Source organism: Rattus norvegicus, chromosome 4 (genome assembly GCF_021556685.1).
Source record: "Rattus norvegicus strain SHRSP/BbbUtx chromosome 4, alternate assembly SHRSP_T2T, whole genome shotgun sequence".
Taxonomy (NCBI): domain Eukaryota; kingdom Metazoa; phylum Chordata; class Mammalia; order Rodentia; family Muridae; genus Rattus; species Rattus norvegicus.
In genome coordinates this window covers 36,671,275-36,690,539 of record NC_141537.1, presented here as the reverse complement: position 1 = coordinate 36,690,539, position 19,265 = coordinate 36,671,275, and the positions used below count along the sequence as shown (strand labels likewise).

The following is a 19,265-nucleotide window of genomic DNA, read 5'->3' as shown; positions in this document are numbered from 1 at the left end:
GAGGGGAGCTCCTTATGACCTGCGCCTCCTGGATTGTTCAGTTTGCTTTCTCATGCAATTTGAGAACCACAAAACCAAGATAGGCATTGCCAAAAGTAAGCTGGGCCTTCCGAAATCAATCATCAATCAAGAAAACTTCTCCACTGTCTTGTCTACATGTCGGTCTGAGGGGAGTGTTTTCACGACTGAGGTTTGCTCTTCTCAAATGACTAGCTAGTGTCAGGTTGGCAGGAAGTCAGCCGCCGTAAGAACTTTTAGCTTTTTAATTTCTTCAGGAAGAAGTAATCGCATATATACTACAAGCCAGCACTTTGGACCTCCTATTCTGATTCCATGCACATGCAAGATTGTAGTTGCCTTTATACCGGATACTGGGTTCATTTTAGCTTAAAAAACATCTTATTCAAGGAACAGTTAGACAATAAAATATGACAATTTTCAATGTATAATCTGAAAAGTTTTGACAGATGATGTATGTATAAACAGCACCACACAAGATACAAAGATTGCTAAGAAATCAAGAGTTTAAGATCAGCTAGGTAACATAGAAAGATCTAGTCTCAGAAGGGAAAACAAACAAGCAACTGTAGGATCTTTCTATCATTCCAAAAATTTCCCTAGTGCTTAGTATTCTGTTGCAGGCAGTCTTCACTTCTCTGATCTACTTTCTGTCACTATCGACTCATTTCCCCTACTCTAGATTTCAATAAACAGAGCCATGCAGTGAGATACAGATGTTTTTAGTGTCTACTTGACTGCTCTTCCTTTCTTCCTTCTTCTCTTTCTTTCTTCCTCCCTCTCTCTCTCCCTCCTCCCCTCCTCCCTTTCTCCCTCCCTCTCTCTTTCTTTTCTGTTTTGTTTGCCAGGAATGCAACCTGGCAGGAACAGCTCCTTAATTTGGACAAACAGTTAAGTCCCAGCTTTGCTTCCTACTAAGTTTGGCCTCGTAAAAGTTGAATGTGCTGAATTCAAATTTCTTGTCGCCATAATGATAATTTAAAGCATTAGAGGAGAAATATGAAAGCACATAGTTGACACTTGGAGCAAGGATGACTGCATTGTTCTTGTTGATAGCCCATCCTTTCCTGTTCATGCTGTTTTTAGTCAAATTTATCTATGCTATTTCTTTCTGGAGGAGAGCTCTAGGGCTGCCTTTCCCACACAGTTGCAATAAAGGTGGCTAGAAGCTAGTCCTCAGAGCATCAGATTGTGTTTCTGGGTTCTTGCTCATACAAATTCTTGCATCTTCTTTTGCCACTAATTTCCCTTATGCAAAATGGGAGTAATGCATAGGCTGGCTGTGGGAATTGAAAGAGATAATACACTTTGTCTAGTGCTCCCTAAGGAGTAGCTATTATTAAAATTGCTATTGTTTCATACTCACACTTCCTGAAGATCTCTCAATGTGGATAAAATGTGCATCAGCAAGTTCTCCCCCTCCTAGAGCATGCTTTTCTTTCATGGCCAATTCATTTTCCTGTTTTAGCCACCTAGGTTCTTTGCCCTCCAACAAAATACACTTGTACCCTCTCACTGGGCCCTTCGTGCTAATCTTTATATTATCAGTGAATCCCAGAATGCGTGGCTTATTAAATGCTTCATTTTGTGACTGGTGGGATAGATTCTCACTAAAGATGAATTGTTTTCTGAAGAGCATGTCTTTATTGGGTAGGCTAAGGTGAAATGTGGTCTCCTCTTCATCAGTTCTGCATCTAGGTCGTGATTAAAGTGCTTGACTGATTTCCTCAGCAGCTTCATTGATCAGGAGTTTGTGAGGTACACAGTACTCACTTGATTTCAAGGGAAATCTAAGCTCTTGCTCACCACCATGACCAAACACCTTATTCTCCAGTGTTAAAGAAATAACACTTAATTCTGTGAATGCATAATTACAGAGTTTTTCAGGAAGGTCATCTGAAGTACGTCATGCATATCACATGGTGTGAGGAGGACAGAGCAGGCCATACCGTGAGGCAGGATATCCTGCCCAGACTCCTGTCAGACTTATAAATTCCTGCTCAGATGGCCTTGGTGCTACAGTGACTGGCGTACATTTAAAATGGCTTTTCATGTAATCACAAAGTACACACCTTTTCTCATCAAACAAATCTTTGTGTAAATATTTTATGAGGAAATTTCAGTGATGCATTAAGTTCAATAGGATACCACCAAGAGCCTCTCACCCACATAAGGCAAACATGACTGGATTCACAGTAAAATGCACACAAACCAGTACTGCATAGATATGCAGTGCTGAAGTTTTACAACTCCTGTAAGCCTAAGAACTGAACATATCATTCTGGACCGTCATGCCCAGGCCCACCGCTGGCGTGAACTTAGCTAGGGGATAAATAAGGAAGGTCTGGTGGATACCCCAGGACTTCCTACACTGCTTACACAATAGGGATGGAATCACTCCCCTGTAGTATATCTCCAGAAAAAAATACCTCCCTAGTCTCAAGTATTCCAATGAGAGAGGCCAGGAATCAGGCATTTTAATCTCAGACTATAGATGTCCATGTCTATGATTTAAAAAATAGAAATGAGTTATTATTAAGGATCAAATAGAACCCCAAACATGATAGTGTCTCTGACAACTTTGTTTTACTTATTACATTCTTCATATTTATTCCATAGATGTGCAGATTTTCAGGACTGCACAAGTCTTATGATAAATAACAGCCATGACTTTATAGCGTGGCGTTGCCAGCAGAACGTCCTCCAGGGCTTCTGACAATCTTCCTTCTCCTTTCCACGATTCCATCTCAACTTTTCCAAGACAGCAGAAAAAGGAAATGAATAAAGGACCTTACTTTTTTAAGCCATTTGGAATTTCTTCCCCATACAGCTCAGCAGAACATTGGGGTATTTTGGGAATATAGATATTTAAGAAATTATTAGGCTGCTCTTAAATGCTTACTTCCTGCTATGCACTATGATGATGCTGACTCTCAAGCATGTGCTAAATTGTTATAGCTTATGCCTTTCTCCTGAACTGGGCTTTCTATGAAAAGAATTTCCCAAAGAATCCTTCCCAACAGGACGTTCTAAGTGGTGTGTTTCCTTCAAATAGACAGTAAACCCAAGTGGTTACATCTCTACCATGTTAGCAGTGCTGGAAGTCTCTGTTTCTGCTCAGAAGCAGTTGAAGAGGATGCAGAAGCATCTGAAAGTCCAGAAAAGAAGGAGCAGGAGAGAATCCTAAATCACAAAATTGGGTGTGGGGATGTGGGCACTGGGGTTTCAATCGGATGTAACCAAGGCACACAGGATGATCAGGATTGCCCCTGCTGTGAGTTATGGAAAATGAGAGATGACAATAAACACCTCATGAAATGTATTTCTCACAGACACAAAAACACACGTGAAGAGAGCAGCCTGGTGATCTGTGATAGCTGTGTGGAGCTGCAGAGAGCCAGCCTTCTATGCCGTACCTCAGTGCTGTGGACAGACCTGTTCACTGCCATATATTTCCCAAGACTGCTTTTTTCAGTGGAGGGCAATCAATTTGAGCCAAAGGTATTAGCTGCCTCCCCAGCTGTTTTATGAAGTTACACAAAAAGCAAGCTACAAAAGAAGGCATTTATAACAAAATACTATTTATAGGCAAGATTAGTAATAAATGATAGAGACTTCTATTTTCTTTTTTTAAAATTTTTATTAATGACTTATTTTATGTATATAAGAACACAGTCACTGTCTTCAGGCACACCAGAAGTGGGCACTAGATCCCATTACAGATGATTGTGAGCCACCATGTGGTTGCTGGGAATTACTTAGGACCTCTGGAAGAGCAGTCAGTGTGCTTAACCACTGAGCCATCTCTCTAGCCCTTTATTTTCAAATAAATGAAATCTCAGCCCTCCGGGCTGAAATTTCACCAGTCATGAGACATCTATCTGAGGCAGGAATGATACCATTCTAGATGCAAGACGTTGCTATCTATACAGTTGGCACCAGATAGCCAAAGACCCCAAGGACTAAAAGTAGAATCTCATCATTTAAAGACAAAGATGAAGCATCTTTTCTTTATGGACAAGACACAGGCCTCGCTGAATTCATTCACTCTATTTTCCAAAGGTACCATGTCCATAAAATATTTTAGCCAATTTTACTATTTAAATATCTTTTTAACTAAGCAAAGCTTCCTGTGCTGTTTTGGTGGTAATTGGTAACCGAAATTTGAGGTTTGGTTGGGGGTTTCTGTTTGTTTGTTTTTGTTTTTTATTTGTTTGTTTGTTTTGGTTTTTTAGACAGAATCTCACTATGCTGCCCAGGCTGTCCTAGAACTTGTTATGTAGACCAGGCTATACTTGAACTCAGAAGAAATCCACCTGCCTCTGTTTTCCAGGGAGGTGACTAGGATTAAGCAACTGGTAGTAGTCAGAGTTCAGAAAGGAGCAACAGGAATGGAGACACCACTTCTCAAACATGAGCTTTTCTACTAGCATATTGGTGCCATGCCTGGAGTGGTAAATTAAATTTCACTTCTGATCTTCAAACCATGCCTTATGTGTGCACACTTCTGTTTCAGTACTGTTTTATTGACTGGACCCTGGTAACAGGGTCTTGTCTATCTTCTAATGAGAGTGGGAAATGAAATGTCAGCTTTATTCTAGGAAGCCTTGCATTTGATATGGTTGGACTATTACCAAGGAAAACAAGATAAACAAATACGTTATGATCTTTGGAAGGGTTCCAAGGCAGACAAGGAACTCAACCTAGTTGCTCAATACTTTCACTTGTACTGCAACAAATAAGTTCTCCTCCACCCCTCAGACTGGGAAACCTTCCAGTAATGAGAAAGAGTCCCATGCCTTCCCAGAAATGGGTCAGGGTTGTGGCCAAGGGGTTTAAGGGTAGGTAGGTAGAAGAAGGCCAACATTTTCTTCCACCAATTTTTTTCATGTTTTAAGTTGCATGAGGATATTGCCACTAGTGCATGTCCTTGGTCTGGCAGTTTCAGCGTAATCTGGGAGCTTGTTAAGATGCTGGCTGTGCATTTTAATGAGCTTGTAAGATGGATCCCATGTGCAGCAAAGTCTGAGAAGCATTGTTTTTGGATGCTTTTCCCTTGTCCCTCAAAACACATGTACCAGAACTTCTGTAATTGGGGCCAAATGGTTTCTCCTAGCAAGTAAATCTGAGAGAAGTCATTAGCAAGTGGTACACTGTTCTTGCAAAAAGTTAACTAGAGTTTCGTGTAGATTGGCTCTTTATCGTGTATGAAAAGTAGTTATATCCTTCAGCTTATTACCAGAAGACTGTGTTAAAAGTGTATCTACTAAGAAATCTAATTTTTGAGAAGTGAATTTGAAAATAGAATAAAAAGAGTTTGAATGGAACCACATTATATGGATGGCTAAGGATGCTCCCAAGTCCTAAGTTATTAAAGGAAAATCCCAAAGCCAAGATTAGACTACCTTCATTAGTTGTTGGTCAGAGAGCACACTGAGGCCCCCAAAACAATACAGTTAATTGCTACTGCAGTTGATTGCCCACCCGAACTAGATAGTAAAATCCTGCCGTTGAAGATGCCAAAGACTTTGGTCACAGAACCTAGAGAAATCAAGCTGGAAGTGGGTTGGAACCTTCTTACTCATCTGTGGATGCTGTATGTAACAATACCAAATGTCCAGGCAAAATGTGCCCAGTGGTATATTAATAGCACCTCTTATGGGGGTAATCAACTACTTTCTCATTGGATGGAATGCAGGAAGGGATTTATGATACTCTAAACCTGGTCCAAAGTCCATGCTCAGAGATATCATATCAAGGCCCTAGTGGGGAAGCTACTGCTGGTAAACACTAAATGCTAAATGGATGTGATGTACCTTTCTGATTGCCTCTTAGATAGCTATGCTTAGACTCATAAAATAGTGCTGATATTAGTTTTGGTTAGAGAGGATTACTTTTACAATGGTCAGTAGTGGTCATTGACACAAAATTGGTCAAAGTAGTGGGAATAAAAGACTTTTTGGTGTCCACCCATAAGTAGGACATCTAAATAACCCCCTCCAAGACCCTGAGAAGAGCACAGAAGACGGGATGCAAGAGACAGAAGAATTAGAGGAAGTAGAACACCACACTGAGTTCTGGCCATGACATGGCTACTGCATTATTAAACTCACTGTACCTGTGATAACATATACATGTTCTGTGCAAGATTGGCCCATCAGTATTCTGCTGTGAAAGTGGGAGGGGGCTCCTGGCCCTTACTTTGTACTGAGAATTTATACACAGTGAATAGTTGATGGGAGTGAAACCTTGAACAATGACGCCACCAGTGGAGATGCTAACATGGAAGGGGGAAGGGTTGTGGGGGTCTCAACCATAGACAACTTTGGTGAACTAAAATGCTGAGAGAAAAATGGTCTTCTACAGGGACGTGCTGACCAATCACTTATCTAATACCAAGGGGTCTGCCCTGGAGTCATATGCATAGAAGTAGCATTGGACTGACAGGGTCTTATTTATGTATTTGGAATGTGTGTGTGTTCCCATGTGTGTGTGTATGTGTGTGTGTGTGTGTGTGTGTGTGTGTGTGTGTGTGTGTGATGTATGTGTGTGTGCATATACGTCTAACAACAATTAAAGAAATAGAGACCATGAATTTGAGAAACAGAAAGGGGGTACATGGGAGAGATTGGGTATAGAAAGGGGAAGCGGAGAAATGAAACATTATAATTTCAAAAATTGTTTAAATTATAAGCAAAAGAATTATGAAGAGAGCACTATTTTCTTCAGTGGTATAATCACTGGTAAGGTTCCCAATATCCTATAAAGAGACTCTTACCTAAGTTTCTATAAAAATGAGCAAACAAACAAAAACTGTACTGTAATTCAATGGGTCACAAATAAAGAGAAACATCCACCTGAAAATATAAGGGACGTACTTAGAGTTCTAAGGAAGGAGGTTAGTGGAGGGGGGGGCTGAACAGAGGAACATGGATATGCTTGAAATACTTTATGTACATACATGCAGGTCTCAAAATGATGCCTATTATTATGCATAATTATGATATACTAATGAAAACATTTTTAAAAAGTTGGACATAGGGCAAGGTTGATGAATCAGTCCTATGATACAGCTATACAGAACAGGAGGCTTCACGATGTCATTGTACAGTGCAGCTGGGGGAGACAGCAGTTACCACAAATTTCTAAAGCCAGCAGAAAGGATTCTGAGTTTTCATTACAAAAAAGTAATAACTATTTGAGGATATATATATATAACCCTGTTAAGTGGGATTTAAACATCATTCAGTGTATGTATCAAACATCACATAACACCCCAATAACATGTATAACTTTCATGTTTTGCGTACTAGACAGAGCTTCGATGAAAAAAAATATAACGAGCTTCAAAAATCAAACTGAGAGGACCCTGTTGATGCACAGTGGGAAAGTTTCTCCCAACTTTCCAACATTTTTCTAAATATTCTTTTGTGAATACAAGCCATATTATAGTGGAAACACTGATATGAAGGTCTATGTTCTTTTGACTTTACCCCCCCACACACACACATTTTTTCTTTTGTTTTGTTTTCTTTACCTTTCATTTCCTTTCTTCCTTTCTTTCATTCTTTCTAATACTCAGTTAACAATCTCAATAAAATGAGATTCCTACCTTCTATGGGAAAGAAACAGTGAAGAATCTGCATGGTTTTGAAGGCACCAGAGTGAAGCTTCTGCAGTTCATTCCACACACTGCTCCACTCCCAAGAGACAGCAGGCCACTCTCATTTGCAAGTATTGGTTTTAATCATTTACTTTTGAAACTCCAAAAAATTGAATGACATTTATTTTGTTTTAAAAGTATTTTCCTATTGAAACTTGGCACAGAATTTTAATAAAGTTTTCATGTGGTAATTGAAATGATTTCAGGCAGTCTGGGATAGGATCCTTTTGGTTTCCGCCTGCAACGAGAGCTGACCCTGTGACACAGCTCTCTGTACCCAGATTCCAGGGTGGGAGAGCTGGATTTTCAGAAGTGCGGACAATCCTGAGAGCAAAGGTGAGACCACCACTTCTGTTCACATTCCTGGCCCAAGAAAAACCTTCCTGGAGCCCTCCGGACACAGGAACCTAGGAACAATCAGGGAAAGGATCCTTCCAGTCTTTGCCTGCACCCAGAGCTGAAAATCAGTCTCCAGGAGCACTGACACACCTGAGAGCAGAGGTAAGACCACCACTTCTTCTCCAAGGGACTCAACTGGAGCCCTCTGGACAAAGGAACTGAGGAGCAGTCTGGGACAGGATCCTTTGGGTTTCCCCCTTCATCCTGAACTGACCCGGTGCCACAGCTCTCTGTACCCAGATCACCCTGGGAGAAAGCCAGTCTCTAGGAGTGCTGACACACACACAGGCTTACTACAGGAGTGTCAGGCCACTGTCATAGACAGCAAGACCAGCTAACAGCAGAGATAAGCAGATGGAAAGAGGCAAGGGCAAGAACCTAAGCAACAGAAACCATGGCCACTTGGCATCATCAAAACCTAGTTCCCCCACAACAGCAAGCCCTAGATATCCCAACATACCAGAAAAGAAAGAGGCTGATTTAAAACCACAACTCATGATGATGTTAGAGGACTTTAAGAAGGACATAAATAACTCCCTTAAAGAAATACAAGACAGCAAGGTAAACAAGTAGAAGCCCTTAAAGAGGAAACACAAAAAGACCTTAAAGAATTACAAGAAAACACAACAAATGGTAAAGGAATCAAACAAAAGAATCCAGGATTTAAAAAAATGGAAATAGAAACAATAAAGAAATCACAAAGGGAGACAACCCTGGAGATAGAAAACCTAGTAAGAAAATCAGGAGTCATAGTCATAAGCTTCACAAACAGAATACAAGAGATAGAAGAGAGACTCTCAGGGGCAGAAGATAACATAGAAAACATCGACACAACTGTCAAAGAAAATACAAAAAGCACAAAGTTCCTAACCCAAAACATCTAGGAAATCCAGGACATAATGAGAAGATTAAACCTAAGGATAATAGGTATAGAAGAGAGTGAAGACTCCCAACTTAAAGCGCCAGCAAATACCTTCAACAAAATTATAGAAGAAAACTTCCCTAAACTAAAGAAAGAGATGCCCATAAACATACCAGAAGACTACAGAACTCCAAATAGATTGGCCCAGAAAGGAAATTCTTAATAGTCACATAATAGTCAAAACACCAAATGCACAAAACAAAGAAAATATTAAAAGCAGTAAGGGAAAAATGTCAAGTAACATATAAAGACAGACATATCAGAATTACACCAGACTTCTCAACAGAGAATATGAAAGCCAGAAGATCCTTGGTAGATGTCATACAGACCCTAAGAGAACACAAATGCCAGCACAGGCTACTATATCCAGCAAAACTCTCAGTTAAAATAGATTGAGAAACCAAGTACTCCATGACAAAACCAAATTTACACAATATCTTCCCACAAATCTAGCCCTACAAAGGATAACAGATGGAAAACTCCAACACAGGGAGAAAAACTATACCCTAGAAAAAGCAAGAAAGTAATTGTCTTGCAACAAACCCAAAAGAAGAGACCCACACAAACGTCATTCCACCTCTAACAACAAAAATAATAGTAAACATCAATCACTCTTCCTTACTATGTTTTTGTATCAATGGACTCAATTCTCCAATAAAAAGACATAGACTAACAGACTGGATACATAAAGAGAATGCAGGATTTTGCTGCATACAGGAAACACACTCCAGTGACAAAGACAGACACTATCTCAGACTAAAAAGCTGGAAATTAATTTTCAAAAGCAAATGGTCCCAAGAAACAAGCTGGAGTTGCCATTCTAATATTGAAAAAAAATCGGTGTTCAACCAAAAGGTATCAAAAAAAAAAAAAAAAAAAAAGACAAGGAAGGACATTTGATAGTCATCAAAGGAAAAATCCACCAAGATGAACTCTCAATCCTGAATATCCATTCCAGATGCAAGGGCTCCAACATTCATAAAAGAAACCTTACTAAGCTCAAAGTACACATTGCACCTCACACAATAATAGTGGGAGACTTTAACACCCCATTCTCATCAACGGACAGATTGTAGAAACAGAAACTAAACAGAGACACAGAGAAACTAACAGAAGTTATGACCCAAATGGATTTGGATTTAACAGGTATCTATAGAAAATTTTATCCTAAAATAATAATAATATACCCTCTTCTCAGCACCTCATGGTATCTTCTCCATAATTGACCATATAATCAGTCATAAGACAGAATTCAACAGATACAAGAAGATTAAAATAATCCCATACATCCTATCAGATCACCACTGACTAACGCTGGTCATCAACAACAACAACAACAACACGAAAACCCAAATATGCAAGGAAGCTGAACAAGGTTCTACTCAATGATAACCTGGTCAAGGAAGAAATAAAGAAAGAAATTAAAGGCTTATTAGAATTTAATGAAAATGAAGGCACAACATACCCAAACTTATGGGACACAATGAAAGCAGTGCTAACAGGAAAACTCATAGCTCTGAGTGCCTGCAGAAAGAAACTGGAGAGAGCATATACTAGCAGCTTGATAGCACACCTAAAAGCACTAGAACAAAATGAAGCAAATACACCCAAGAGGAGTGCAGGGCAAGAAATAATCAAACTCAGGGCTGAAATTAACCAAGTAGAAACAAAAAGAACTATACAGAGAATCAACAAAACCAGGAGCTGGTTCTTTGAGAAAATCAACAAGATAGATAAATCCTTAGCCAGACTAACCAGAAGGCACAGAGCGAGTATCCAACGTAATAAAATCAGAAATGAAAAAGGAGATATAACAACAACAGAACCTGAGGAAATTAAAAAAAAAATCATCAGATCCTATTACAAAAGTCTATACTCAACAGAACTGGAAAATCTGGGTGAAATGGACAGTTTTCTAGACAGGTACCAGGTACCAAAGTTAAATCAGATCAGATAAAACATCTGAACAGTCCCATAACTCCTAAAGAAATAGAAGCAATTATTAAAATCTCCCAACCAAGAAAAGCCTAGGACCAGATGGGTTTAGTGCAGAATTCTATCAGACCTTCATAGAAGACCTAATACCAATACTGTCCAAACTATTCCACAAAATAGAAACAGAAGGAACACTACCCAATTTGTTCTATGAAGCTACAATTATGCTTATACCTAAACCATACAAAGACAGAACAAAGAAAGAGAACTTCAGACCAATTTCCCTTATGAATATCGATGCAAAAATACTCAATAAAATCCTCACAAACCAAATCTAAGAACACATCAAAACAATCATCCATCATGATTAAGTAGGCTTCATCCTAGGGCTGCAGGGATGTTTCAATATACAGAAATCCATCAATGTGATCCACTATATAAACAAACTCAAAGGAAAAAACCACATGATCATGTCATTAGATGCTGAAAATACATTTGACAAAATTCAACACCCCTTCATAATAAAAGTCTTAGAAAGATCAGGAATTCAAGACCCATACCTAAGCATAGTGAAAGCAATATATGGCAAACCAGTAGCCAACATCAAACTAAATGGAAAAAATCTTGAAGCAATCCCACTAAAATCAGGGACTAAACAAAGCTGCCCACTCTCTCCCTACTTACTCAATATATTACTTGGAGTCCTATCCAGAGCAATCAGATAATGAAAGCAGGTTGAAGGGATAAAAATTGGAAAGGAAGAAGTCAAAATATTACTATTTGAAGATGATATGATAGTATATTAAGTGAGCCCCAAAATTCCACCAGTGAACTCCTATAGCTGACAAAAACTTCAGTAAAGCGGCTGGATATAAAATTAACTCAAACAAATCAGTAGCCTTCCTCTACTCAAAGGATAAACAGGCTGAGAAAGAAATTAGGGAAATAATACCCTTTGAAATAGCACAAATAATATAAAATACTTTGGTGTGACTCTAACCAAGCAAGTTAAAGATCTGTATGACAAAAACTTCAAGTTTCTGAAGAGAAATCAAAGAAGATCTCAGAAGATGGAAAGATCTCTCATGCTCATGGATTGGCAGGATTAATATTGCAAAAATGTCCCTTTTGCCAAAAGCAATCTACAGATATCAAAGTCCAACTTAATTCTTTATAAAGTTAGAAAGAACAATTTACAAATTCATTTGGAATAAGAACAACAACAACAAAACAATAGCAAAACTATCCTCAACAATAAAAGAACTTCTGGGGGAATCACCATCCCTGACCTCAAGCTGTAGTACATACAGAAAAGTAATAGTGATAAAAAACTGTAGGGTATTGGTGTAGGGACAGGTGGGTAGACCAATGGAATAGAATTAAAATCCCAGAAATGAACCCATACACTATGGTCACTTGATCTTTGACAAAGGAGCTAAAACCATCCAATGGAAAAAAGATAGTATTTTCAACAAATGGTGCTGGTTCAACTGGAGAGCGGCATGTAGAAGACTGCACATCGGTCCATTCTTATCAACCTGTACAAAGTTCAAGTCCAAGTGGATCAAGGACATCCATATAAAACCAGATGCACTCAAACTAATGGAAGAAAAAGTGGGGAAGAATCTTGAATACATGGGCACCGGGAAACATTTCCTGAGCAGAACACAAATGACTTATGCTCTAAGATCAAGAATTGACAAACAGAACCTCATAAAATTGCAATGTTTCTATAAGGCAAAGGACACCGTCATTAGGACAAAACAGCAACCAACTGATTGGGAAAAGATCTTTACCTATCCTACATCTGACAGAGGGCTTATATCTAAGATATACAAAAGCTCAAGAAGTTAGACTACAGAGAATCAAATAATCCTATTAAAAATGGGGTACAGTACTAAACAAAGAATTCTAAACTGAGGAATATCAAATGGTGGAGAAGCACCTAAAGAAATGTTCCCTTTTGCCAAAAGCAATCTACAGATATCAAAGTCCAACTTAATTCTTTATAAAGTTAGACACCTAGTCATCAGGGAAATGCAAATCAAAACAACCCTGAGATCACATCTCACACCAGTCAGAATGGCTATGATCCAAAACTCAGGTGACAGCAGATGCTGACGAGGATGTGGAGAAAGAGGAACACTCCTCCATTATTGGTGGGATTGCAGACTGGTACAACCACTCTGGAAATCAGTCTGGAGGTTCCTCAGAAAATTGGACATTGAACTGCCTGAGTATCCAGCTATACCTCTCTTGGGCATATACCCAAAAGATGCCCCAACATATAACAAAGACACATGCTCGACTATGTTCATAGCAGCCTTATTTATTATAGCCAGAAGCTGGAGAGAACCCAGATGTCCCTCAACAGAGGAATGGATACAGAAAATGTGGTACATCTACACAATGGAGTACTACTCAGCCATTGGAAACAATGACTTCATGAAATTCATAGACAAGTGGATTGAACTAGGAAATGTCATCCTGAGTGAGCTAACCCAATCACAAAACACACACACACACACATACACACACACACACACACACACACACACACACACACACACACACACGGTATGCACTTACTGATAAGTGGATATTAGCCCAAAATCTTGGATTATCCAAGAAACAATCCACAGATCACTTGAAGCTCAACAAGCAGGACAACCAAAGTGCAGATGCTTTAGTCCTTCTTAGAAATGGGGAACAAAACTATTCATAGGAGAATATTTGAAGACAAAGTTTGGAGCAGTGACTGAAGGAAAGGCCATCCAGAGTCTGTCCCACCTGGGCATTCAGCACATATACATACAGCCAGCAAACCCAGACAATATTGCTGAAGCCAAGAAGTGCATACTGACAGGAGGTTGATATAGCTGTCTCTTGAGAGGCTCAGCCAAAGCATGTCAAATACAGAGGTGAATGCTAACCATTGAACTGAGAACATGGTCTCCATTGGAGGAGTTAAAGAAAGGATTGAAGGAGCTGAAGGGGGTTGCAACCCCATAAGAACAACAATACCAACCAACCAGAGCTTCCAGGGACTAAACTGCGTTTGAGGCCAGCCTGGTCTTTGGAGTGAGTTTCAGAATAGTCAGGGCTACACAGAGAATCCCTGTGTCAAAACAAACAAACAAACAAACAAACAAACAAACAAACAAACAAGCAAAGGCAAAAGAAAGAAAAAGCATTTATGTCCTCATTAGAAAATAAGTCACTACTGTGCAATCCAATCCCCATTGCCTAAACTGGAAAGCCATTCAGGCGAACTCTCGGTTCTAGCCCACTGCACGCAGTTGCTTCTCTCTGAACACTCATTAGCTTCAGTCTCTGCGGATAGACTCCTCATCCACTGAGGTGACAATGTTACCATCCCATGGACTTTCTTGACTACAGACAAACTATGCTTTTTGTTTGAATTCATGGTGGAGAAAACCTGTCAGTGGGAGTCTTTCTCCTCGTTGAATCACAATGACCAAGGCTTCTGACCAGTCAGTCCGCAGACTTCTCCCAATCTCCAGTCAACCAGCATAAAGATTGCCTGCATGGTCTAATCTGCAATTTCTAGGACTGGGAAGGAAAACATTTCCTAATGATGCCCTCTAATTCTGGCATTCCAGAGTCTTCGGAATCACAGCTGGATTGGCCTGTACACGTTCTATGACAGCCTGCTGCCAACGAGTCTTTATATTACAATACCCTTTAAAAGCCCCATTGACTTTAACACAATTACAAGCTTATGAAAAACTCCGAAGAAAAGTGCAAAGAAATCCCATTACAGTTTAGCCAGATTCCTGAAGTATAGACATTTTAGTATGTTCACTTTATCCTCCATTCTCCTTTCTCTGTATCCTTATAGACAGGCATGGAGGAAGCAACTTACGAGATGGACCAAAGCATATTCATAGACAAATACTTTACCTTTGTGACCTGTTTGAGAGCAAACTGCTCATGTGATGCCCTTTTGAACCCAGATACTCATATATGTATTTCTGAAAAGCATATTCTCTCACATAACTGCAGGAAAAATATTAGTTAGGAAGCTACCAGATATACTAAATATAAACTCCATTTGCCAATTATTAAAAAATAAAACTCTCTTTTAGCCAAAGATATTTCTAGGGCTGGATGAAATGTAGTTTAGTGGTAGAGTAATTACATTGCTTGTATGTACCCCTGGATTCATTCCCCAGCAACACACAGAAAAAGAGACAGAGAGGCCAGGGGGAAAGAGAGGGAGGGAGAGAGAGAGGAAAGGAGACAGAGAGAGGAAAGGAGGAAGAAAGAGAGGAAGGGGAGAGAAGGAAGAGGGATAGAAGACAGAAAAATAAAGAAATATGCAGATCCCATTGCATTAGACTATCTTTAGTCTCCTTTGGTGGGACTAGTTCTCTCTGTGTTTTGTAGGATTGACAGTTGTGACCACTGACAAATTATTTTGTAAACTGTCAGTTTGTGGATTCAGTTTGTCCAGTGTTTCCTCATGATTACCTTGGAAAGAATAGTGTAGCAATGGACGTGTCTGTCAGTGCCTTATCGTCAGGCATGCGATGTTAGTCCATTCCATTATTGTTTCATTTGTAATGACCGATGCTGAACGATGACTAGATATCAGGTTCAAGTCTCTAACACAGCCTGGAAAGCACAGAAAATGAATACATAATGACGTCAAAAGAAAGAAAACATTCAGAGAGCGCAAGTATACTTCAAGATAGGAGAGACTTTCCAACTGATGGCTTCTGGGATTTAAGAGTTACTAGACATAAAACAATAAAATTTATGCTACCAGAAGACAGAAGATAAGAAATCCTCTTAAAAATTAAAATAGCGGTTGGGGATTTGGCTCAGTGGTAGAGCGCTTACCTAGGAAGCGCAAGGTCCTGGGTTCGGTCCCCAGCCCCGGAGAAAAAAAATTTTTAAATAGCTCTAGGCTCTAGAGCAGGGCATTTACCAGTACTGTTGTTTACTTCAGTGCGCATATTGTCAAACAGCCGTCTATTTACGCTTAGTCCCCTGGATTAGTACTGTTCTAAACTTTGGTTAGAACAGCCTTGTTCTGTAGTGGGCAGCAGTTAAAGCAGGGGCTCATAATTGGTCAAAGTGCTGAGCGTCCAACTCTAGAGAGAACTTCTGTACTGACCCAGTGAGACTAGGTCAGCATTTTGTAACAAGAGGCAGAAAGAACATAAGGGCCGGAAGATGTAGAGTGCTGTGAAATGTGACCTTCTAGATGTCATGTGACTACGGTACTCTCACCGCAGCCGTGGGTGCACAGAACCTGCACCCCATCAGTCCGTATCCCAGCAAATAGCACTAAGAGGACTCAGCAGGTTGGGAGAAAATTCAAAAAGAAGGCATGACAACGGGAAAGAGACTTGGGGCGGTGTGGTGTCAGACGAGGGGAGGGAGAATCTGCAAATAGACATGATCGAGACATGTTGAACACGCACTGAAATTGTCGAAGTAATAAAATCTACTCTGCAGAGGAAAATTGCAACTGTGATGATAAAAGAAAAAGATACAAACGTAAAGATGACCAACAAACTCTCGTAAAACATAGAGTAATAAGAGAAGAGGGTAAGGGATAAAGGACAGGGGATGAGTGTTAGGTCACACTGCATACTGCAGAAGATATTAAATGAGCCAGCACCAAGATTCATACGAGTTCCTCATAGCCATAAAGGAAAAGGAAGTTCCAAGGTAGTTCCCGACTTCAGTTGCCTTGCCGGGAACGCCAGTCCTTCACCTTCCCTGTCTTTCTCTCTATTCACCAAATGGCTTCTATTTATTCAATAGCGGGGTCATTATCCTAGACAGCTGGTAAAACTGCAGCCATTGCTTCTTACCCAGCCCATAAAACAAAGTGAGGCGAGAGGGAGTTCTTCAGAGCTGTGGCCCTTTATTTTTAAGCAGCTTTTGGATGATCTTGCTTCCACACACAGCACTGTCCCTTCGAAGGGGCAGCAGTAGGACTAGATAAAAACATCAGGATGTTTTCACTAAGGAAGGCCGACTTTGTATTCAGTCAGACCTCTGGTAAATACTGCCGCATGGCTTAATAGGCAACATAATTACCAGAGCAGAAAGGAAATACAAACCACTAAATTAAAAATGGCCTAATAAACATCTACCAAGATGCATTTCATATACAATTATAACTCTGAAATTATGACAACTAGGTCTAAAATCCACAGCTCAGTTCCAAACAAATCATCATGTTTAACAAATACACACACACACACACACAAAATGCTTTAAAAAATGAAGACTGTTAGTGTAAACAAAAATGTAATAAATTTCAGGATTAGGTTTCTAAGTGACAGTTTTTCTGTTAACTCTTGTTATAAAAACAGCTTTTGAGGGATGAAATATTGGCAACAATTACCTAAGTATGAATGTATTAGTGTCTACTACAGCTGCAATAAATTATCACAAACAGTAGCTTACAGCATTATCTATGCCTCATATTGTATACGTGTGTTGTAGACACACATGACTGCATACGCGTGTTGGGGTCGGTTTATTTCAGTCCCCACTATTCCTTTAATTGTGAAAGCTATTTCTTGTTCTCGGCATGTTCTGGTTTTGTTTTCTACAGTGTCTTTCTGTGTAGCCACGTCTGGTTTGCACATGGGACACCCTGCCTCAGCTTCCCAACTGCTGGGTTAATTAACCCTGCAGAGAGTGCCAGAGCAGTGACATTAAAATTCTTTACTCTCAGTCTGCAGGAAAGCACCGTGGCCTGCTGGCCTCCAGAGCCAGTGGTTTTCTTCCAGCCCCAGAAAACCCCAGCTCTGGTCTCACTTGTCCCAGCTGCTCCTCTCCTGCTTCCCATTCTTCCTGTTCCTTGGGGTTGCTTTCTGGCAGGAACCACACACAAATATTTGTTCCTCTCCTTTGTCACTGCCCGGATGTCACCCTTGGCTAATATTTACATTTCTGGAAGGTTGCACTTAGCACTGTTTAATACTGGGCTTTGTTTATAAGGTGTGAAGAGTTGTAAACTGAGTTTTCACCTTTCTCTCTGCATCCTGGAAAACCTCTGAATAATTCTATGTCCTTTCACCTTTCCCCATGCATTGAGAAACCTGAGCATTTAAAATAAGTTAAATGACCCAATTCCTAATTTCTAGTTTCTGGCCAATAAGTCAGAAGCTAGTTGGTAGGACTGATTTATTTTTCAACGAACTGTGTGCAGATATATTGGAAGTTACAGACACAACGTGATTCCTAAGAACCCGAAATGGAGGAACTTTCTTTTCCTCCCCCTCTTTCCTTCTCCTCTCCTAGCTCCTCTTCCTCTTCCTCCTCCTCTCCCAGCTCCTCTTCCTCTTCCTCTTCCTCTCCTTCCTCCTCCACCTATTACTCCTCCTCCCCACCCTCCTCCTCCTCTTCCTACTCCTCCTACTCATTACTGGTACCGAATGTTGGGCTTTGGACATAGTAGGAAGCTGTTCCATAACATTCTGAGACTCTCAACCTAAAATGAGTGTGTCAAGTCAGATGCATAAATACCCACAATATACAGGGATCAAAAGTAATAATAAATTAAGGAAACACCGAAAAGACTGGGATTCTTGATTGCTGCTGAAACTATCGGTTTTTTAAATGAGACTCATATGAAAACAAATTTTAACACAAATCCTTGGCAGACTGGGAAGCAGATTAGTGAACTGAATGTAACCCCATTTGGGTTTTCAGAGCTGCAAAGTTAGCTCTTTCAACAAGGAACCTGTAGATTTTCTTGACAGGGGAGAAGTCTTCTTCAGGGACAGAAGTCAGTGCCAAAGAGGTAGGCTCTCAAAGGAAGGGTAAAACTAGTACTTTGTAGCCTAGAATTTATGGTTTGAACGGGGTTGAGAAATTGATCTAGAACTATTAAAAATGACACTGGTTTGGAATGGTGGCATGTCTGTAATTCTAACACTCAAGAGACAGAAGCAGGATTGTGGCCATTTCCAACCAACTTGACTGCATTGGGAGACCCTGTCTCAAAGCTAAAGGGCAAGTTGTGATTGTTATTATCCCAAAGCCATACTGCCACTTGTTCGTAGAAAAGGAGAACTTCATTTCAATTTCAGCTGCTTGGGCTTTGCTTTGTTTATTTTGTTTTGAGACACAGGTAATCCTGTTCTGCTCAGGCTGGGTTGAAACCGGTGGCCCAGCCAGGCATAACAGCAAACACACATTCCCAGCACTTGGAGGCAGAAGGATCAGGAGCTTCTTGTCTATGGGAAATCCTATTTGAAAAAGCAAAACCCAAAACAAATGAACCACTGGCCTTAAGCCATATTCCAAGCAGCCTGAACTACAGGCACACAATAC

At 40.1% G+C, this 19,265-nt stretch overlaps 1 protein-coding gene across 1 annotated transcript in view; it reads left to right on the top strand.

The window, feature by feature from the left end:
- LOC147994742 (uncharacterized) overlaps positions 1 to 19,265 on the top strand; it is a 48,663-nt gene that overhangs the window by 18,222 nt on the left and 11,176 nt on the right. The gene's annotated exons all lie outside the window — the stretch shown is intronic.